We start from the raw sequence: 24,618 nt of genomic DNA on the forward strand, positions 1-24,618 counted from the left end.
GGTGATTTCACAAACATATTGAAGGAGGTATTGATTACTGTGAGCCTATAAATCGTTTTGCTGATGCTCATGAAATTATTTTTCAAATATGGTAGTTGGATATTTGATCTATGTCAATTTTGAAATAGATGTCTAGGACCATTTTGTTTTATATCGCATTGTACCCAGGTGCGTGACCATTATTAGGTTACCCCATTTTCGTAATGGCTACTTTTAGAAGGTGGCATTTCTATGTGCAAAGTGTCTGCCTGCCTGATGTGAATTGCATGTCTGGCTTGTGAGTGACAGGGGCTGAGAGGTGTGGGTGGCTCTAGGAGGGGCAGGGCGAGTCAGCGCTAGGCTGAATGGGACACCTGAGCTAAGAGTAGTGGGAGGGGTAATCCCCTGACTCTGAATAGGATGGTGCCTGCCCTAGTGAATGCTGGCTCCGCCCCCCTGTGGTGTGTCTGATGATGAGCCCCCACCTGACAAAGGGGAAGAGGAGCTTGGAAAACAAAGTGCTCCAATTCCCCCCTGAACCAGTTGTATCTGGTTGCCCCTTGCCCTGCACTTTAGACAAAGAGAAAGGGTGTATAAAAAGAGGGGCTATGACCCCATGAAGGTTGTTCTGGACCTGATCCAAAATCCGTGGGGGTGTGCTGCTGCTGGGGCCCAGGAGGACCTGCTAGGAGGGCAGCCTCCCTGGGCCCATCATGGCCCCCCTTGATTCCTACAGACCTCTTGGACTTTTGCTGTATCCAGCGCCTCGTGAGCTCTATGTTGGATTTTTCTTTGCCCCCTTAATCCTAAAGGACTTTCCTGGACTGTTGCCTTTAGTGCCCTGTGAGTGCTGTATTTTTGTTCCTTAAGTGCGCTTTGCTCTGGGCAGCAGAGAAGGAGCGCGTGGGCTCTGCAGCGCTGAAGCTGCGGCTGATTCCGAGGGATTCCCCATAATGGAGGGGAGAGCGGCGGCAGCCCAACCCACTTATCTTTATATTTAAACTATGAGGCAGTCCACCCCTCGTTGCCGCCGCGAAGAGAAACGCAACTACGATCCGCGGCCTGCCTGGTTGTGGGTGGGGCCTTGCTGACAGAAGCGGAAGAGGCCAGAAGCGTCCGCCGCGTTCAACGACCCAGGCGGCAGCCTACCCCGCACCGGGACGTGCTGAGGAAGACGGGAGCCTACCCCATCTCCCTGAGTTCTGATGACAAGTCCTGGGTCCCAGGAGGGGGCTCGGGTGAAGTGGGGAAAGGCAGCAGGGGCCGCCAATGTCAGCAAGGGGCTCCCATGAGCAAAGGGAAGCCCCGCTTGCGGAGGGAAGCCCCGCATGCAGGAGATGCAGCAGCCCGGGAGAGAAGCCGAGCGAGAGAGAAGAGCCTGCCGTCCACAGCCCTGTAAGTGGGTCTGGGGGCTGATCTTCCCTGTGTTAGTGCGCACAAAGCACCAGGGCAGTCCTGCTTGGCCAGGCGGTCCGGCGAGAGTTAGCAGGCTGTCCCACCATCGGGGCACAGTGTCGGTGCCCATTCCATGAGCGGCCCCACCTGATATAGGGCCGCTCCAACTGGTGGCATGTTTTTATTTCAGAGCCCGTGTGGCTCCAGCGAGGGGGGGCACATGATTGGCCAAGGCTCAGAGGGGCCCGTGTCCCCCCCAGAACAGCGAGGTACATTGTCGGTGCCTGAGTGGGCCCGCAAGAGAGCGGGCCACTCCAACGTTGGGCATTTTGGTGGCAGAGTCCCTGAAGGGGACAGAAGCGGTACAGTGGTGCCAGGCCTTCACTGGAGTTACAGCTGCGCAGCACTTAGGTCCAGCTGCTACGTTTAGGCTACAGTTCTTTGAGGGCATGTCTTGAGAGATGGGAGTTAGATGCATTCCTCTGCCCCGGCACAATGGCGCTCTTGGAACTATGCTGCATTGGCAGCAGCCCTGACATTCTGGACCCAGGGCGTTTGAGCCCCTTTGAAAAGGCATGTTGGCCAGGGGGGCAATGATTTATGTGATATTAGGAAATGTGATGCTCTACAATGATTCATGCCTCTAAATGCGTTTGGGGATGAGATCATGTGCGTAATCTAATTATGCTGGTGGGATTATTTCCTACTGTGAGTTATAGCCCTAATGTGAGTGATGCTTAGTCGGTTAGGGATTCATGCTTTTAGACTTATGAGATGATTGCATAATGTGGTTATGCTGGGGCTGTTGGCGCAGAATGTAATTCGCACCTAATGGGAGACTGTGCATAATATGGTTTACGTTACAGGATGATGCTGAGTACAGTAATGACCAGTGAGTACTGGTTGTGTTCTACGTATTATATGTTCCACATTTGTTGTGTTCTAAGTGATGGTGCTGACAGCGGTTCTTTTGGCACTGCCAGGTGTAAATAATCCCTTGTAGATATTGCCTAGTGCCAGGTGGCACAATGTATATTATGTGATTACTATTCTAATGTGTTTATGACAATACAAAGGCTATTTCATATATAACCTTGTGTGGAGTTCCTTTTATGGTGTACCTAGTGTGTTGCTGCTGGCTGTGTGTTGCGCAAACGCTTTACACATTGCCTCTGGGATAAGCCTGACTGCTCATGCCAAGCTACCAAGGGGGCGAGCAGGGGTTTTCTTCAGCGTGTAACTCCCTTGCCTTTACTAGAGTGGTGGTTTCTGCCCGGCTTTGGTGCCAGCCTTTGCCAATCAGAAATCATAACAAGCAGTCTATATCTGGTAACACATTTTGTGAAGTCACCCATCATGGCATGCGGGCCAGGTAAAATTAACACTTCCAGCTTTTAATAAAAGGCCAGTCGCTCAGCAGCGTGAATAACTACAGCTATTTAGGGATTCTTTTCAATTCTATGGGCTCCTGTCAACCGCAGCTTAGCAGTTCATGACTTAAACTCAGTAGGGCGTCTGGCACAGTTTTTAATTTTCCAGAGGCTGTAAGGAGAGAGACCATCTCCCCTTTATTAAATATTTATAACACTCTGTACGTCTCCGCAGCGCTATATGGTGCAGGGGTATGGGGACATCTTAATGCTTCCTTCCTCCCTCCAAGCCGAGGAAAATCGTATTTGTCGGAGGCTACTATATCTTTCTCCCTCCTGCTCAAACTTCATCATGCACTCGAAGCTAAACCTACAGTACATAACAGATAAAGTATAGTTGGCTCCTTTGCTGTTGTCGGTTAGCTTGTGGCTTAAACCTGATGCCTGTCTGTGCAGGAATATTATCAACGACTGTCTTGGTGTGGATAAAGGTTGTACAATTCCATGGCTAGATTATATTTTAAAAATCTTTTGCGTGATGGTTTGCCCTGTTCACGGCCCCCTCGAATATTAAAAGGGAAGATAAACTAAAGGTCAAGTGCCATTTGTCAGAGCTCAGCAAGACAGGTTGCATATTGATTTAAGTAAGAGCTCTGTGAGGGGTTAATATGGGTATTTAGCGCCTACTGGACCTGTACAGTACCTGACCCTAGATCTCATACACTGGAAGAGGCCCCTCCTCTTCCTCTTCAGGGCAGGAACGCTCTTGCAGCTTTTGTGCTTTTGGGAAGATTGCAGCACTTGTCCTGTCCCCTCTTTCCCATGTGATGGTTTGGTAGACCAAACCTTGTTACATTTCACGTTTTTCTGCATATAGTTTTCATCCTCTGTTTCAATATTTTCTTAAACTCTTACTAAATTCTTTAGGGCACCGGAAATGTAGAGAAGCGCTATTTCATCTTAAACTACTCAACAGACACAATGTGTTTCAGGGTCGGTTTGTTCCTCAAAGCTGCGGGGAGATGTAGGAAATCTATGGACGGTTAGTTAGACATTTAGGGCTAGATGTAGGTAATTCTATTTTACCACTTATGAAATACCGAATTTTACCGATTCGGTATTTAAGAAATGGTAAAATAGAGGGGGGGATGTAGGTATTTCTGAATCGGTAAATACCGAATCGTTAAGATTCGGTATTTACCGATTCTGTAAATACCGATTCGGTAATGCCCATTGATTCCTATGGGCATTGAAGCCCATAGGAATCAATGGGCAATACCGAATCGGTATTTACCGATTCGGTAAATACCGATTCCAGCAAGGGTGCAGGGGGTGTCACTTTGACACCCTCTAGCACCCCAAATACAGGCATGTGCGCCATGTGGCACACAGACATGCCCTAAGGGCATGTCTGTCTGTCACATGGCATAGGTGTACATGCACAGATGTGCATGCACACCTGAATTCGGTATTTTACCACACAATAGGATTGTGTGGTAAAATACCGAATTCTGAAGGCCTGTAGCACTGTGAACAGTGCTACCTACATCTTGGATTTACCGAATCGGTAAAATTACCGATTCGGTATTTTACAGATTCGGTAAATTTACCGATTCGGTAAATTTACCAAATCTGTAAAATGATGCCCCTACATCACAAATACCCATTTACCGGTCGGTAACGGCCGAAATCGGCCGTTACCGGTCGGTAAATGGCCTCCTACATCTGGCCCTTAGAGTGTGGTTTGCTATCTCCTATCACTGCTTGATTTTTATTCTGTGTTTTATCTTGTGACAAAGCTGAAATACTATTTGAAACAGATTGTTTGATAATGTATTGTATCAATTTTACATGGCTTTTAGAATTTTTATATGTTTTAATGGGATGTTTTTATTATGCTCGATTGTCTTATATGGCCAAATAAAGATCACTTGACTTGACTTGAATATGTCCAAACACTGGGAAACACACACGTAAAGACTTTGGTGGTATAATTTTTTAAAAACAATACTGAAGCACTGAAAAAAGTCTATAGTAATATACATCCTTTCAATGAAATGGTGAGACAAAGGTGTGATTGACATCCGTGTGGTTTATTTCTTACACAATGGTAAAATATCGATTCGGTAAGGCTTGTGGGACTCGGAAGAGTCCCACCTACATCTCAAATTTACCGAATCGGTAAAAAATACCGATTCGGTATTTTACAGAATCGGTAAATTTACCGATCGGTAAATTTACCGATTCTGTAAAAATAAGCCCCTACATACCAATTCTTCAATACCGGTCGGTAACGGCCGAAAATACCGATTTTCGGCCGTTACCGACCGACCTACATCTGGCCCCAAATCTCTGAAATCAGACTATGTCAAGTATTATGGTATACATGTCACATGGCATAAGGATATGCTATAATTATCAACTATTAAAAAGCGTAATCCAATTCCTCCACAGATCCATTGTTTCTTAATGTTAGGAAAGCTCTCCTCAAATGACCTTCAATATTTTCAGACTATTCAAACTGTATAAAAGATGTACATTCAAGTTCATAGAAGAGAATAGTTGCAATTTTCACAATAAATATCTTGGTCAAAGCTGTTACATTCGGCATACCTATAAAGAAACGTAACTTCCCCATTCCCACAAAACTTAACTTTGCTGTCTGATTTTCAATTTGTTACCTAAAAGTTACGTGAATTTCAGAGTCAGCAATTTTTCATTTCTTATGAGCTTCAATTTGCCCTTTGTTAAATCTAATTTTGTTTTCCGATCATGTATCTGCATGAAATAATAACCGGATGCTGTAGTCCTAGTGAAGTATTGGCCATGAGGATGATAGTATCTGCATATAAAATGACAAGGGATGAAGTACCGCCCAACATCTGTTTAAGAAACTGAGCTTCCAGTTAATGGGGGTGAAGCCCTTACTCAAGCAGCAACCACAGTCTTGGTAAGAGTGTGGCACAAGCAAACCTCAAATTAATCTATGCTTAACCCTCTGGTAGCTTGGCACAGAGCAGACCAGCTTAACTCGGAGGCAATGTGTAAAGTATTTACGCAGCATTTCAAACAGCAATAGAGTGAAAACAAAGAAAAGAAAAATCCTATGCCAATTCAGGATGAAAGAGTACATTTTAATAAATAGAAAAAGACAAAAATCCAATCCGTAGGACCAGAGCTATGGAACAAATTCAGGCCAACCGCCATGGAGCATGGGCTGGCTAGCTACAGGGACCCAGCTAGCCCATGGAACAAAAGCACCTTAAATCCTGGTTTCAAAGTGTTGCAGAGTCTCGCGTTAAGGATGTGTTGGACAGCCGAGGAGATGCATAGTTTCCAAGGAGCTGTGAAGCTGCTGTGCGAGATTCTGCTTGTCATCAAGGATCCCATCGACTAGGACTTGTCATGCAAAGTCCAGCGGCGAGGATGAGTCTATCAGAGAGCTATAGGGCTACGATGCAAGGTCATGCGTCGTCATCAAGGATCATGTCGACGAGAGGCTTGCGATGTGTGGGGCTGTGTTTGGGATGCTTCATGCAGTGGCAGCTCCAATGGGACTGTGGGCAGCAAAGGGAAAGTCTATGCGCCAGAGGCAATGGTATGTTCTGCTCGGGGTTGCAGTGCACAACAGAGGACATGCATTGTTTCTGATTTATCCGCAGATGGGCTGGCAGGGCACCTCTATGCACACTTCCAAAAGTTCAGGACTGGAGTGGCACCACTGGCAGGGTAGGAACCAGAGATGGCAGAGTCCAAGTGCTGGATTCAAGTTTTTTTGGAGCGTTCTGTCCCTTTGGCTCTAGTCAGTAAGCCAGCCAACTAGCCCTTGGAATCGCTCTCTGGTCCTAGGTTTCACAGATGCAGGACAAGAGTCCACAGGTCCTGAAGTGTAATGAAGATTTGGGGCCTGAGGTCCAAAATGTACTCTTGGTGACAACTTTAGAGTAGAGTAAGCTTCTAGAGATTTCCAACCCACCTGAAGTGTCAGGCATCCCCTACCTCCCTGTCCTGGGCCAGCTTGTCTGGGATCACAGTAGACTAGTGACAATCCCTTTGTTGGAGTACTCTGGCAGTGGCTTTGTGATGTGCAAATGTTGTAGGTGACAGCTCCTTCCTCTTGTTAACTTGGAGTGCCAACACCAATCTTTCCTTTGACTCACTGTTTGAAGGCAATTCACAAAGACCAACTGTGAGTTACACCTAGTCTTGTGACCCAGGAACAGGCTGTAGGCACCAAATGTTTTGGACAAAAACATATCAACTTTCTAAAACTGCCATTTTCAGAATTCTGATTAAAAATCAGACTTTCTGGGGGGCGTGGCCAACAGCCGAAGGGAATGACCACACACTAGGGCGGCTCCGTAACCCTCAACCGATATCCGGCCAAAATCCAACATAAATCCTGGCTCAAAGCCCATGCATTCGACAGATTAAGCCCTCAGATTCTCTGACTCCAAGGTCAGACACTTAATCCGCCCAAACTCGCCACAGAACGGCATTGAAAACCTGCATCACCGAAGCGAGAAGAATAATCAAAATGGTGGCTTCTCCAGTCTCGCTTGCCTGGTAGCATACCAAAGTGAATTCATCGTGGCTCAATCAATGCCCAGGATCGGCGGACTGGGGAGGAGGTAATCCAACATCGGGACTCACAATGATGGTAAGACGCTGAGGCAATTGTGACGGTGCCTGATCCCCAAATCTGGCTCCGGGCGCCTTGTTGTCTACACTGGGCCACAGAGTACAAGGAATAGAGACTAGCACTAGATGGAGCGGCGAATGCCCCCTGCTTCCAAAGGTGGACAACTGTGAGGGAAGCAGCAGCGAGACCCTTCAGCAGTTGGACTGAGTGGGAAGTATGGGTCGTTCTCGCCCATCCGCAGCGGAGGTCACTGTGGCCGGAAGACAGAGTAATCCCTGCATGCCGCAGAAATTGGCCACCCACCCAGCAGGGCCTGCTAGTGTCCAGCGCTTCAGTTATAGTAAGAAGCGAGTTGAGCTGAATGACAGAGAGCGCTGGTGGTGTGGGGCAGAGATCAGGAGCCGCCCCCTACATCGGCACCATTCATCGCTTGCCGGTGGTGGTGGATGCCAGTGCCTAGGGCTCCTGAGACGCAGGAAAAACAGGAAGGTGGGTGCGGCTGGACAACAGCACAGTAGCTGAATGTGCGGAGCGAGGATCGTGTACTGCTCCATGATTCATCGATGTGGGCCGATTGCCCTGTGCCGACGGCTGTCTCCCGGAGACCCGGACCCACAGTAGCCCTTGAACCACAGTAACAACAGGAAGGTGAGCTCGGCCGGACGGTAATGCCATAGCCAGACAGGGGGAGCGAGGATCGTGAACCGCTCTGCAGGTTGTCGTCGCAGGCCACTGGCCTTGCACCAACAGCTGGCTCCCGGAGTCCCGTACCTAGCCCCTGAGCCACAGTAACAACAGGAGGGTGAGTGCGGCTAGATTACAGCGCAGCAGTCGGACATGCAGAGCGAGGATCATGAACATCTCCACAATTCATCGTTGTGGGCAACTCGCCCTGCGCCGACAACTGGCTACCAGAGCTCTGCCATAGTTGCTAAAAGGAGGTGAGCGGGCCTCGCCCCAGAAGTAAACTGGCAATATCATCTAAGTGTATAGTGACACACAAGGGCCCCAAAGATAGGTTCTAAAAGAAAGAGGTGAAAGGAAATAGTAACATCAGGCCATACCAAGAAGTAGTGTCTTCCTTGACCACATCACTGTAAGGTTGCCTCCCAGAGCATTATCATCAAGCTCCTGAGGGTTATCTTCCTGCGGAAGTAGAGGAATCTACTTGCATTCAGACATTTGGGTGGATCACATAACACACTGCCACAGGTATTAGATGGTCACCCCAAAGAGCACAGGAAGATGTTGCCCACATTCAATAACACAGGGAGTCAGGCATTAAATACCGGCATGACACAAAGAATTGCAAGTGGCGTCCTGTACCGCATAGCCCAACGACTTTCTTCTGCAGCAGTGATATCCCACAAAGACTCCGGTATAGTGGCTTGGTTCACCCACTTCGGTTGGATCAACCCCACCCTGCAGTGATCCACCACGCAAGATATCGCACTTTGAAGTCACCAAAGGGGAGGGCGATATGGAAAGCGACACCATTGCACCCAGCTGTATCTTCACCATGGCAAGCACAAAGCCAGAAGCACAACTAACCAGTCTGTGCTATAGCCTCACATATCAAAACTAGGGAAATTTGACAGGCTGCAATGGCATAGTACCCTAAGGCAGGCAGTGGGGACTGCCTAGTAACATCCATGACCAATATAACCACAGAGCACAAGCTGTACATGGCAAGATCGCTAGGAGCAAGGGAGACAAGGCAGCACTACAAACAAAACAAAAAAAATACGCTTGGACCAAAGGTGGCGCAGAACACGACACTGCTACCGTGAGCGCGCAAGAGTGGACACTGGCCCCCACCGTGCAATCTGAACTTACTCTCCAGGATATCATGACGGTGATTAATAATGTCTGCATCTCTCTCGAGTCAAAACTAGATACAGTAAGCATAGAAATCACCCACGTTAGAGCAGACCTTCAAAACATGGACACAAGAGTCAAGGAAGTGGAAGAAGCCACCAATGCATTATCCACCGATTCATCCCACCTCAAACAGCTAGTGCAACAACTTTTAAACAAACAAGACATGATGGAGGCACAATTAGACGACTTTGAAGATAGGGCATGTTGAAACAATGTCTGTATTCTTGGAGTACCAGAGAATGCAGAGGGGCCATTAACAGACCTCTTTGTTGAAGTGCTCGTCACAGAACACCTGCAACCCAAAGGCTTCTCAAGCTACTTCTCAATTGAACTGGCTCATCGAGTCCCAGGGGATAGGCCAAAACCAGCCCCTCCACCCCTATACCAATAGTTGCAAGAGTCTTTAACTTCCGTGGCAGAGATGCCATTCTGAAAACAGCCGTAGTGCTCCACCTATGACATTTGAAAACAGCACAAACCACTTATTCCCAGACTTCACAATCCGAGTACAAAAACAATGACGAAGCTTGCCAGAAGTGAAAAAAGCACTGAGACAAAGACATAAAATATGCAATGCTATTTCCAGCGAAGTTTCATGTTGAATTGACGGCAAAACATGGATTTCTCCACACTGGAAGAGGCTTCTGATTGGCTGGTTGGATGGCAACAAGTCGGAAATTCCAATACAGGGGGGCGCTTAACACAGCAGCTGAACCGAACCGAACAATGCCAAAATGTTCTGAATGAGACAGACCATGGATCTGCAGAATAGGAAGTGGAAAGTCAAAGAGTCCACAAAGCCTCAAACGCACTGTTTGAAAAATTCAAGTGATCACTAGTCTGATGTGACACCCTCGCTTGCCTCAAACTGGTCCATCACGCTAGGCGGAGGAGATGATTACCCCCGGTGACGCCTCTTCCTGCACATCGATCCAGGATGGGTAAATACATACACAACAGTCAAACAAAGGGATCTGATGTGTTTTGAGCAGAACTTGTGAGGGATGGGGGAGGGTTTGGCAAGGCCACGTATATCTGTTTTCTTTTTGTGAGGGGGTGACAGGCACTCTGCATTGTTGGGGAGGTGAGTAGTTTAAAGTCCAAAAGCAGGGAGGGGGATTGTTGGGGTTGGGGGGAATTTGTTTTAAGTTTAATCCGATCATATCACACACATTCCAGTTCTCACGAAAAAAGCTTGCACCGACACTCGTATAAAATATACACTCATATCACACACACAAGCAAGATCAATGACACATCCACAGACACCGCACAGAATATCCTGAGGGTCTTACCCAGACGGAAAGACACCAGTCATGGCAGATAACGGTTTCTGTTGAAAATTCCCATCAGCATAATGGTAACAATACTCACTGAAATCTCACTCAAAATCCTCATGTGAGTGTCAATGGGCTTGGAGATAAGTTAAACAGGGGGATAGTATCACAGTACCTCAAGCGACAAGCTCCATATATAGTTTTTTTGCAGGAAACCCATCTTGTTGGCAATAATTGCAAAGCCCTGAAGAGACGGGGTACACACTAACAGTACATGCCAACTTTGAATCTGGATTAAGAGGAACTGGCATATTAATCCGTTAGAACCTTGCACTAACTCCACAAGGAACATGGGATGACCCACAGGGCAGATTATCTACCCTAGAAGCGGTCTGGGAAGGGAAGGCCATCAATGTCATATCAGTATACACCCACCGCTCTCCATAAATCAGCCCTTGCAGATCTAGGTAAAATAATTTTCGATCTGCCACTCAGATCTCTAGTCCTCAGCGGTGACCTTAACTTGTTCTTAGATGACAGTATTGATCGACAGCCATTGCGCACACCAACTCGAAACATCACGCCTGTCTCAGAATTTCTCAGCGCAATGGGCCTGATGTATGTTTGCCACCAATTTATACCACATTCATCTCAATTCACCTTCTTCTCTCGCACACACAAATGCCTCTTTCATATAGATTACATTCTGACACATACGGCAGATATAGGTATCTATAGAGAAGCCCGTTGTTTGGCTCGTGGTGTCTCAGATCACTAACCTGTCTCAGGCACTTTCACCTCTGACAACCATTAACACAGACATACCATAGCACTAAACCCATGGCTCCTTAAAATCCCATTTTTCCTAACAAAGGTTCAGAATGTACATCAAAACTAACATATCACAAGAACAATAAAGTTAAAGAAAAAATGGAGAGTCAGAGTTATTTTTGGCCCGTGTGAAGAATAATTCTAGAAGAAATATGTGTGTAATCATAGAAAAATATACAAAATTTATTTAGATTTAAAAGGTTGCACAATACTCAGATATATTGTCGGTATAACAGAACAATTACAATACATATACAAAAAACCAGACAAGAGGTACACACAAAGAGGTTACATGAACATAAGAGTTCTGAAACTATACAAGAACTCCTATAAACAAAACAATTGTGTCCTCCTTAAGTTGTGGCCACAATAGCGTCGACGGCGTTTCGACCGGTGTCATTAGTACATGGTCATCCTCAGGACAATAAATTAGCTGAGCTTATCACCAACCAATTTCCACGTTGTAAAATCGCAAACAAGCAGAACCAAAGGTATGCTTGTATTAATAAAATTAAAATAAACAATTGCTCGGGAGCCAGGTATAAAGCTCCACTGACTTCAAAAAAGACTCTGCCGTAACTGGTGCCAGAAATAAACAACAATCCTTTATCGAAATTAGCTGCTTAGAGTCCGCTAATATCGAGACACCCAAACAAACATGAATTAAGTTCGGGTCGTTAATAGTTTCGACGAGCCGCAGTTCAGACTTCCTTAAAATCCCAAGTATAAAGGAAATCCTGACACAGCAAGCAGACTACTGTTTCAAAGAAAACACAAGCTCAGTAGAATCAGCACAAACACTAGGGGAGGCCTTCAAAACAGTGAAAAACGGCCAAGCATTAGCACTCAAGGTGCGGCACAAAAGAGAGCATAGGCTTAAGATCGAACAGCTCAAACTCGAGCTCCAAAAAAGTGATGAGTAATATACACAGACACCTAATGATGCCAACAAACACAAGATAATTATCAAAAAACTCTAGTGCAAAGCATTAGTGACAGAGATTGCCAAAGCTAAATACACAGAAGTCCTACATAAACTATATGACCTAGGAGAGCGAGCTGTCAAACTTCTTGCTTGGCTCACAAAATGGGAGTAAGCAGCTCGCTGGGGTTCCCCTGCTACAAATAAATGGTACTGACGTTATTAGAGAACCACTAGAGATTGAAGAGGCATTCACTGATCACTTCGAAAGGCTGTATACTCCAGCCACTGACACCACATCAGAAGACTCATGGCAACTACTAGCGGACATTACCTTACTTACCTTGTCCCCCAAAGATCAAGACTTGCTTGAAGGAGACCATACTGAGGAGGAAATCCAATCAGCAATCTGCAGTATACCATCTGGGAAGGCAATGGGACCCAACGGTCTTCCCATTGAATTCCTTAAAATCACTGCATCTCAGATCGCACCATACTTACGAGACATGTTCCTCGAAAGTAATAAGAAAAGCGCTCTACCAGAAGACCAAACGTTAGCCTCCATAGTAGTTATACATAAAAAGGAGAAACCAGCTGAAAACTGTGGCTCCTATCTACCGATCTCTTTAATAAACATCAAGGCCAAAATCCTCACTAAAATATTAGCCTCGCCGACTTGCCCTCACCATCACAAATATAGTACACGCCGATCAATTGGGCTTCATGCCCGGCCACAACACAGCAGTAAATATTAGACATCTACATAACGTCCTGGGAAGGAAAGATACAATAGCGGAAGACCAGTAATACTCTCATTAGATGCCAAAATGGCATTCGATACAATCGAATGGCCATACCTCTTTGAGGTCCTGCATCGAATTGGTTTCAGGCCAAAATTTCTTGGGTGGGTTAAGCTCCTCTATACAGATTTTAAAGGCCAAGTTAGAGTAAACAACCACACATTCCGGACATTCCCATTGAAGAAGGGTACAAGACAGGGATGCCCCCTATCACCACTTATCTTCTCCATGATGCTTGAACTGCTCTCAACCTGGGTTAGAGGTGACCGATTACTATGAGGACTGAAAAGGGCTGAGGAACAAGAGGATAGAATATCCCTATAGGCTGATGACATAATGCTATATCTTGCATCACCAGTAAAATCAATCAACAGAATTCTCCACATTTTCACGAATTTCGGTAAATACTCAGGCAATACTATCAACTGGTCTAATTCAGTAATTTACACACTCCATGGACAGAACCCTAAGTTGCCACCAGACTGTGCAGCCGCAACTGCAGTTGAAGGAATCCGATATCTCGGTGTATACATAACCCCAGACTCAGATCTCTTCTATTCTAAAAATCTCGCGACTTCCCTGCATAGATTGCAGAAGGATGTGCGGCACGGGTGGAAACTGCCTCTGTCATTACTGGGATGCACAGCACTGTTCAAAATGATGGCTTTGCAGAGTTTTCTATATATCCTCCTGAACAGCCCACATAAAGTTCCTAAAACCTACTTCAAAAAGATAGACAGCGAAATTAGAACACTTATTTGGGACAGCAAAACACCATGTATTGCCACACATAATATATTTAGGAGTTGGTATGATGGTGGGATAGCACTTCCGAACCTATGACTCTAGTACTGGGAGACCCAACTGGTGGTTATCAACCACTGGGTGTTCCTACTCCCAGACAGAACCCGCTTATCAGACGGATAGATTCCAAATGGGGAAGGAAGGATATAACAGGGCCTTATACTCCAAACCCAAAATAGGCAACCTGATCCACTTCAACATCTCTGTGAAATATGGCAGGAGGATCTTGGGCCACTTGAGGATGACGAGTGGCAAACCATGTTGATGTTCCCCCACGAGGCAGCCATCCCACTTTCCGTCTCATTCAGCTCAAAATTCTACACATAACATACGTAACTGAAGCCACTTTCGCTAAAATAGGGCAAAGGGAAAACCCACAGTGTTGCAGACACTGCGTGGACGAGGCAACATTTTACCACGTGCTATGGAGTTGCCCCAACATAGCACCAATTTTGGGAAAAGCTGCACAACATTACAAAGAGCAATTGGGAAAGAAATTCAATTAACACCTAAACTGGGCCTTTTGAATATATGCGACGCCACAGATGTCTCCACAATAGAACAACAATGGGTCGCATTGGGATTCACACTGGTAAAACGCAATATCGCTAGGTGATGGGGGGGTCGGTGACGCACTGACATTGAAGAGTTGGGCGAACGACATGGACATATGTTTGATCGCCGAAAAGTAGGTTTTTAAAAACGGAGTCTGTCCCAAAAAATTGGACAAAAAGTGGGGTAAATGCAATCTATTTAGAGGAGGGATTTGTGTCTCCCCATCAACTGAACTGACGGGAAAGGGTGGGGATGGATGCTGACAGCCCAGAGACTCTGTATCCTAATAATACCATAGCCATGGTGTGGTTAACGAGATCTGTACTGAATGGTATAGCCATTACAAATCGTTATTACGACCTGTACTGTTTTACATTGAAATCAATTAAAAAAATCTCCCAATTGGCTGTTTCAGCTTATTAATTGTAAATCCAATGTTATCCTATGGTAGAGGTAGGCCTTGGAGTAGTGAAAAACGACTTTAGGAGTTTTTCACTACCAGGGCATGCAAAACTTAAAAGTACATGTCCTACATTTTAAATAGACTGCACCCTGCCCTTTGGGCTGTTCAGTGCCTACCCTAGGGATGACTTATATGTATTAAAAAGGAAGGCTTAGGCCAGGTGAAAGGTTTATTTTGCTAGGTGGAAATGGCAGTTAAAACCTTCAAACCGAGGCTTCAATGGCATGCTTGTGACATGTTTAAGAGGCTACTTAAGTGTGGGTCAGTCGGTGCTGCAGGCCCCCTTGTAGCATTCAAGTACATGACCTGGATAAAGGTATTACCATTTTAGTAGGGACTTATAGGTAAATTCGGTGTGCCAATTGGTGTAAGCAAATTCTACCATGTTTAATGGCTAGAGCACAAGCACTTTAGCACTGGTAATGTGTGCAGAGTATTGTTAGCCAGCAAAATAAAGTCATCAAAGTCAGCAAAAATGTTAGGGAAAAATCACACCAAGGATGCCAAGTTTTACAATCAGGAATTATATAAGTCTCAGCTAATATTGTAGGATAATCTGCAATGTAATGATTTTTGGAGAATATTAAGTTTTCAAACAAACCACAGCTCCTATCCATAATGTGGAGCATAAACTTCGTCAATGGCACTCAATAGATCAATAAAAGCCAATTAGACCTTTTGCTTCCACCAAATGCACCACTCCACATTTAGTTTTAATATTAGAGCATTAGCTGTTTGTGAAAAATTTCGTTTTGGGTTGGGGGGTTGGAGGGCAAAATCCTACTCAAGCAACAGTCACAATCCTTGTCAGGGTGAATCACAAAAAGTCTCTTAACTAACATTTGCTTAACCCTCTGGTATTTTCTCATGAAAGCAATCAGGATTAACTTGGAGGCATGTGTAAAGTATTTCTTCAGTACTTAAATAGTAACAAAAAATCTCAAACCAATATAGGAAAATAGAGAAACATGTAATAAATTATTTGACACCAAAATAAATAAAATCCAGTCAGCATAACCGTACATATGCAGTTTCTATGGTTTCATTAAAGTATAGCACCTAAAAGCACAGTGGTTAACTGGTTGTGCAAGACCGGGCAAAAGTCTCAATTTCAGGACGACCGTGATGGAGCCTGGGCAGAATACAGGGACCAAGCTAGTCCTGCTGACAAGTTCTGTTTATGGTGGAGTAGATCACGAGGACCAGTGTGAGCATTGCAAATGGTTGTTGCTGTACTGCGAAGTGCGGGCAGGGTGTCACGGCTGATTGCCGCAGATGGTCATTACTGTAGCACAAAGATCTTCTTGGGCATCACGGAAGTCATTGCTGTAGATTCGCATTGGCGGTTACAGCGGAATGTGGATGCTGTAGCATGAAGTGCAGATCTTGCATTGCTCGTCATCACTGGCTGTCGCAGTAGTGCGAAGAGCAGGGCTCACCAGAGTTTTTCATATTGGCGGTCAGCAAGGGTGTTAGAAATCAGGACCTGCTTGCATAGTCCCTCCCACTTTCGGCCCCATTTGAGACCCCTGGAGTCCCGTTTTCCGACTTTGCGAGTGCCCTGGTCTCTGCTATGGAAAGGCCCAGAGCCAGTGCTTTGTTGAAAACACTCACTTCTATGTTGAAAACATAAGTGAAAACACACACATGCATTAGGGAACACTATGAATTAGGGGACACCTATGATTAGCATGACCTACCCTATCGGTCCCTAGAAGATAATAGGGCAGGGGGAGTTAAAACTACCTGTAAGTCCTTACTATATAATAGGGCAGGGCTGTTTAGAGGCCAGCAGCCCCTTTTGCACTTGCATGTGTGCACTGCCAAGGGCATTTTAAAAGCAGCCCTGCATTGCAGCACTTTTAAAAAAAATGTAAATTGTGCCCCACCTCGACTCTTGTGGTAGGGGCACTTAAAAAGTAATAATCTAAACTATTTGTGCATGCTCAGTACCCCCAGGATCTCCCCTAGGTGTCCTGGGTGGGGGGTTAGGGGAGTAATGGAATTATAAGCATGGACCTTTTAAAAAGATTGCACATTTCATTTACTGTTAACTACTTTTACAACCTTGGCTAGAACTGCACTAACATGTTCAAAATCACTGGCTATTAGCATGTCTGTCAGGTTAAAACACTCCTTTTGTGGTAGTGAGCAGGAGATGATGTTTGTACGTCTGAAGGATGGTATTACAATTCTAAAATCGTTCAGTTAAATAGTCGCAACAGCAACAAATTATGTGGGCCAGAGATTCCTTCCAGTGGGTAATAGCGGCAGCTCATGGGAGTAATGCATGTATTTAAATTTTTGCTCTAGCTCGCCCATCAAACTGTTTTGGAGGAATACACAAAGGCCTACTATCAACTGCTCCTAGTCATCTGACCCAGGATACAGGCTGCAGGCACCAAATGTTTAGGACAAGAAAATGGCTTAAAATCCGACTTTATCATAAAAGAGTTTTGAATTATAATTTGTCAAACACCAAACACAACTCAACGTTATCTTGTGGGAGAGGTAGGTCTTGCAATGATAGAAAACAAGAGTTTTTCACTACCTGGATAAGTAAAACATAAAAATACATGCCCAACATAATCAATACATTGCACCCTGTCCTGTGGGCTGTTCATGACCTACCTTAGTGATGACTTCTATGTATTAAAATGGAAGTTTTAGGCCTGGAAAAAAATGATTTTGCCTGGCCGAAATGTCAGTTTAAACCTGCACACACATGTTTCAGTGCCAGGCCGGAGACATGTTCTTAAAGGGCTTTTTAAGTAGGTATCACAATAAGTTCCGCAGGCCCATTTGTAGCATTTAATTTACTGGCCCTGGGTACATGTAGTACCAACTTAACTGGGACTTACAAATAAATGAAATGTGCAATTGGGTGTATGCCAATTTTACCATGTTTAAAGGGTGTACAAGCATTTCGGCACTGGTTAGTAGTGGTAAAATGCACATCGTTCTAAAAGCCAACAAAAACGGATTTATAAAACAGGAGGGGTGAATGCAAACATTTGGGGGTGACCCTGCTGTTTTGAATGTGGCTTATCACCAATAAGCCACACCCAATCACTGCACTGCCACCTGGGAGGCAAATATATCATTACAACTTTGAATAATATACACTTTTGAGCATGTCTTACCACCCCTGGCACAGCAAGACTTCAACACAAGACAAACAGCACCTTTTGAAATGGAGTTTTATTTAACAAAATGCAAAGACTATTACTTTTAGAATAAGGCTTGGGGTTTATTACACAATACTCTCTAAATAAAGGCTGTCTCAGATACCAAATGCATTAGATTCAAATATATGTAGCAAACGTATAATCTAAAGGCATGAATCAATATTTATACTGATTAATAAACAAGCAATAACTGATATAAGGTAAGATACACTGGACGTCCTGCAAGAGATCAGAAAGAGACATATACAGAGTAGAGGATCACTCTGGATGTGCACCTCCCACACCACAAAGAAAACACGTCAAACAATCACAGGCACTGGCTCACATCACAATGGCAATAATCACAAAACTCAATACATCACCTGATGCATACACTGCCCACTTCTGGCCGGGGGACGTCTTCACACAGCCGGGGATCAGAGCTCAGCAATCAGGGTTCAATCCGAGATAGACACGTCTGCCCTCACTCGGAATTCAAACTCCCAAACTTCCACTTCCACCAGACCAGTGGAGGCTCCCCCTTTTAATACAAGTGGAAACGTTGGTCGAAGCTTCTAGCAAGCCTCGCCTCCTTTTCCCATCAGATTCCGTACCACTCCGTGCCAAGGACACAGCATCGGTTGATCAGGCCTTTGCTATGACTACGAAAAGGAACCTGTACATTCTCTGATAAGAACCGCTTTCTACTAGCACACAGAGTGCAGAAAACAAGTGAAAGCAAAACATGCCCTCTTCAGCTCTGCAGCTTCGTGCAGGACAGAAAGGCCCAAAGCAAGATGGAATTGAAAAGCAAGATGACATGAGAGCATGTCAAAGGCAATAGTCAGCACTGCCATAAAGCAAGGTAAAGTCAGAAAACAGAATGGTCAAAGCCAATAGTAAGAACTCATAATTCTCACCAATGCACAATACAATACACATTCCTGCACAACTACACACCTTCAAATACACATCCCACACGCTTTGCTCTTGGCAAGACTGTTTAACTCTGTAACAGCTCCCACTGAAAGACAGCAAGATTACAGAACAGAAGAGAAGCCGGCAAATGCAGGGCCATCCTACATTAAGGCTAGGGTAATAACACACTAAAATCAATTAAAATGGTGCTAGTTGAAGGTCATCATAGGGTGCCAGTCTACAAAAGTGGCTCTTTCACTACACCTGCAAAGAGGACCAAGTACAACACTATTCTATTGCAAGTAGATCATAAGTCCCTTGATGTAGCATGATCAGTAGCATTTCCTTTGCCCAGTTATGAAGAAGTTCTAATATAACATGAAAAGATTTTCCCTGGTGCATCCAAAAGACCTCTGACATTAACTAGACAGCTGGTCACTCTGACCTTTTTTGCCTGTCGGCGCAATAAAGCTACTCCTCTGTGAAATGGTGTAGAGATGGTTGAGAAGCAGACATTAAACGGTTGAGTCAAAATATTACTCTATACCCTGAGAAAGTTTGATATGTCATACGTTTTCACTCGAGGCCTTGTACCCATGTAGCTTTGTATTTTCATATCATAGAACTAATATTTTCTAATGGCTCATGGCTGATCATTGGAAAGCCATCCATGCTTCTATTTAGTGACAATTCTTTTCTTAGAATAGGATTAGGTTAGTAAGATTTGTTAAATTATACATACCATTGTCCTGTATCAACCAAAGTTCACTTTTTGTGAGAGATTTTGCATATTGTCCAGCTCAGAATTTGCCATAATGACCATTTATGTGTGGACAGCACTTTATGGATTTCGATCAGTTCATATCAATTGCGGAAATACATTGAATCTCTTACACGTCTTTTAGTTACATTCATTAGATATTTATATTACAAAACTGAGAGTTACCATTCAAACTACATGTTACAGGTTATTGTATAAATGTCTTGAAAGAAAACATTTTCAAGACCAAGATGTTTATAAGGTCGAGCCATTGGACATCAGTTGTGTATAAAATGCTGAGATTATAATCGATAGTTGACAGATTTGAAGGCAAATCAATCCCATCTTTATCGTTTCATCTAATTGTTTTTTTGTTTATTGCACCCTAATTCCCCGCAAGGCACAACCGGCAAAATTAAATTGTACTGCTAACAGCACATGATGTCTTAAATTGTCTTCAGTGTTTCCACGTAATGTACATGTTCCCATAGTTTAAATTATATGAAAAATATTAACAATCGGAGACCCATGTGGGAATTGTGTATGGAATCCTTTAAAGTATGGTTAATTAAAACCATTACAAAAGGTAAATATGTCACAGTTCATATATAGTGCAATGTAAATAATAAAGACAAGTTAAAAAAGAGATCAAATCTAGACCTTGTTAAAAGAAAAAGGATTCAAGTGTGCAATTATGTCAAATTAACCCATAAAAAAGTTGATAGTTGTGCCTCTATTTTATCCCAGCCCAGCCCAGTCCAAGGCTCATGTTGTGGTAACCACTTTTACTACCTTGGCTAGAACTCTGGGGCGGCCGGAATGGCTTGCTGGTGGGGGGGGGAGGGGCGGATGCAGGGGCCGCGGGCGGTTCCGCGCGGGGTGCCGCGGGGGTGTTTCTCAGGTGGGGAGAGGGGTTGCGGGGTTTAGAAATTTACACACAAAAAAAATTACCTCAAGGCCAGGTCCCTCGTCTTCTGTGCTCCTGCTCTCCTGAGTACGCTTCCAGGAACAAGAAGCAGTTAGCCAGGCTCCTTCCCCTAAGCCAATCACAATGCTGCAGTGCAGCATTGTGATTAGTCTGAGCGCCGTGATACGGCGCTCAGCCAGGGGCTGTAGGAGTGGGCATGTTCCCCACGCAAGCTGTAATGCAGCCTGCATGTAGAACAGGGAAGTGCTCATGACTGCTTTGGGTGGTCCAAGAGGGCCGACCAAACAGTCATTGCGCACTTGAGTGGGCAAACCACTTTGCCCCTGCCCTGCACCATGAGCAGAGCAGCCCTTCCCACTCTCCTGCCTGCAAAGGAAACGTAAAATGATAACAACTGAAAGTTATTACCATTTTATGTTTCCTCTTCTCGCACTGCTTGAAAGCAGTGGGGTGACGCTCCTCCGCCATAGTGGAGGAGCCGCCACTGCTAGAACTGCACAAACATGTTTAAAATCACTGGCCATTAGCATGTCTGTCAGGTTAAAACACTCGTTTTGTGGCAGTGAGCAAGAGCTGATGTTTATTCGTCCGAAGGATGGAATTACAATTCTAAAACCGTTCAATTACAATGTCATGACAACAACAAATTCGGTGGCTAGAGATTCCTTCCAGTAAGGGCAATAACAGCAGCCCATGGGAATAATGCATATATTTCCATTTTTGCACTAGCTCACCCATCAAATAGGCCAAATCAAAGTCTCATGAGATCTTGTTTTATTCTGATTGGCAGTGCCACCATGAAATAAGGTTGTATTTGGTCTTGGTTATAAGGTGTCAATAAAGTGATGATGTTCTTAATAGAGTGATATGTGGACTGATCTAAAAAAGGTGTAAAGATGGTGTTGTTTGCTCACTATGGCCTTAAATCGCACCTAGATAATATACGACCCCAAAGGTCCGACATCCGCAGAGTTGCAAGTTATTTGGTCATGATGTTGTAGTGAATTTGTTTTATTTTCTTTCATGACCAGAATTCGTCCCATAGTGCAGATCTGAGTGAGCCCTTCCCGGTAGTTTTATAGTTTTATCAAAAACATTGGATGTGACCTGCTTTGGTATACTGTGTGATTTATCATATTAAATTCCTAACAAATGTGGGCTTGGGAGGAGGATGAAGGTAAATTAAAAATTCTTGTGAATGAATTGCAATGCTCGGTCTCTACTAGTAGAATCAATGATGATGTAAAAACTTTGCAACCATATCTTAATGATGACATGAATTTGATTTTGATCACACAAATTATGGCTTTTAAGTTGTTCACTAGTTTAAGGGTGAGGGTTGACTGATTGCTTGCTTTTGTTTTCATTTCCTCTTTTAGCTTGGCAAAGGATCTGTTGCCATTGACTCAGGGGCCTAAGTATTTGTCTGATTGTCTTGCCTAATTATAACGTTTTTTATACACAATTTAGTATTTTCTATTCTTAGTTTTCCAAAGTAGAGGATGTTAGATTTCTCATGATTTGCTTTTAGATGTTTTTTGGTGCAAAATGATTCAAATTGCCTCATAGTGTGATGATTGTTCAAAGATCATAGGATCCCCCATATGCATTACTACTGAATCACCCTGCCTGCAGTTTTGTTGGGGGAAGGGTCTATTATTCTGTTATATCCTTGATGATATCCACATCATAAGGTAATGGGGCTAATACACAGTCCGGTTGAAGGCCTTTGGTTGTAGTGATCTTGTTTTTCAATGATCCATGTTGATAAACCAGGAGAGTCACAATGTGGCCTTCCCTTTAAACAGCTAAAACTTGATAAATAACATATTTTGAGAGTTGGCAACCATGGAAATCACATAATTGGCTCCATCTAGCACTATCAATTTCTCAATCTTCATCGTGTGTTCTTAGATCCCTAAGAGGCTGTAGTGATGTGTTCTGGGCATTCAAATTACGCAGTAAATAAGCAAAACTGTAGATGTTGTGAATTAAGATCCCTTTCATTGTTAGATTTGGAAAGATTTAGATCATATGTGTCTGGGCATGTATACAGTTCAGTTCAAAAACCTTTATTTTGGTCACTAGGACCTTAAAAGAATACACATATAAAAGAACTGACATTATAATATAAAACATAGCACAATACAAAGACATCCATTCCAGGGCAGTTGGATTGCCAAAGAAGTAGACATAATAGTTCCATCAAACAAATTAACGATGTTAAGACGGGGAGGAGCATATACACAGTTCATGAGCAGTAATGCCAGTTGACAACCAATTCATTTGCTGTAACTAAGCAAATGCACATTACAAAGCAGCAATATTTCAGTAATAAATAATGAATACTAGAAAGTTCTGTCTATATACAATATAAAATATTAAAATAGCTGCATACCGTTAGCCCGAAATAAAATAAGCATATACTGGACATTTATATTAAGACTGTAAACTGAGTTTTGCTTGTTTTTCCTTTTTTAAGAAAGCCCACCTCCTCCGCCACATTGAATTTAGGAATCGAGAAACAGCAAAGACAATGGGATCGGAGGTGTCGTACTTTAAAACTCTAAAAGCCTCCCAACATTGCACAAACCCCAAGTTTTTACAAAGTTGTATAAACCAACACCGCCAAGCTGCCTGATATCCAGGGCAGAAAAATAAAACATGCAGTTCGGACTCCTCCTGGTTGTTACACACAGGGCACCCGTGATCGGGGGGCCCATCCCATTTCGCAGTGTAGGCCCGGAGGGGTAAGGTCCTATATCTGAACTGCAGATATAACTTCCTAGCTGCATGGAGTAGGATATCGTCCAAAAGGGGTTCTAATTTGTAGCCCTCCTTCATAGTAAGAAACTGCGTTGTTAGGGCACCTCATTTCGAGTTTGTTTGTATTGCCTCTAGTGTTACGGTTCGATCGAAACCAGAGTACTGGTTACAATTGGATTACTCCAGAGAGTTGGTTTGCCTATCCCTATGCAATGCTGTTTAACATGCGCAAACCAAGGAACTTTGTTCAATACCCCTGGGTAAGATAATAACTCTTTAGTTTCTGCTTGGTACGCTGCCAATTCTGGGGTCACCCAGAGCCTATGCCAAAAAGTTAGGGGACTTAAAGCTACCTCATCTTTGATCGGGCCTATTCCTAGATCTAACCGCACAGGGATTAGTGGGGTGCTAGATGGGAGACCCAAAATTTGTCGGAGGAAGCTGTTCTCCACTATTGTTAAGGAAGCGGAAGAACAGTGACCCCAGAGTTCCACCCCATGTAGCGTAGCTCCCCTCGCTTACGCCCTATAGATCTCAATGGCTGGGCCAATGGGTTTAGTTGTTGACTCCCTTTCCATTTTAGCTATGCCCCCGGTGGTCTGGGCTAGCCTAAGCTTGGCTTTGCCTATTTGGGACTTCCGCTCCATATCTTCTGTGAGGGTGACATCCAAATAATCGAACACAGAGACCCTTTCCAGTGTGGTTCCATTTAAATGGGGGTTAGGGTGTGTTTTATTAAGCGGGTTGACTATCATAAACTTAGTTTTGTTGGTATTAATCACCAGGCCCCTGCTGTTGCAAAATGATTCGAACCTATCTAATATCCTTTGTATACCCATCGGCGATTTAGACAACAAAAGGGTATCGTCAGCAAACATCAAAGCTGGTACCTTTGAGTTTGCTAACTTATATACACATTCAATATAAGAAGATCCACATGTAATATATTTCTATTTATTACTGATTTTTTTGCCATAATCTCACATTCATGCCAAACCCCTCCTGTAAGGCTTTTTGAGTACACCTAGTAATAGACATGTTAGCCTTAAGATGGCCTTCCCACAAACATTTTACCTTACTTTTTTTTACTGATCTTGTTTTTGTTGGCTTCCTTTAAACATGCAGAAATCCCCTTACACCCAGTTGGCACTCTTAATTTG

At 44.1% G+C, this 24,618-nt stretch overlaps 1 protein-coding gene and 1 long non-coding RNA gene across 2 annotated transcripts in view; one reads left to right on the forward strand and one right to left on the reverse strand.

Moving 5' to 3' along the window:
* Positions 1-18,614, reverse strand: part of LOC144816056 (uncharacterized) — a 105,483-nt gene extending 86,869 nt beyond the window's left edge. The window contains exon 1 of the long non-coding RNA XR_013606927.1: positions 18,470-18,614. This is a non-coding gene — a long non-coding RNA (uncharacterized LOC144816056). The remainder of the gene's footprint in view (positions 1-18,469) is intronic.
* PPFIA2 (PPFI scaffold protein A2) overlaps positions 1-24,618 on the forward strand; it is a 2,034,471-nt gene that overhangs the window by 40,563 nt on the left and 1,969,290 nt on the right. The gene's annotated exons all lie outside the window — the stretch shown is intronic.

The sequence above is a fragment of the Lissotriton helveticus genome, chromosome 1_1 (assembly GCF_964261635.1).
Source record: "Lissotriton helveticus chromosome 1_1, aLisHel1.1, whole genome shotgun sequence".
Classification (NCBI taxonomy): domain Eukaryota; kingdom Metazoa; phylum Chordata; class Amphibia; order Caudata; family Salamandridae; genus Lissotriton; species Lissotriton helveticus.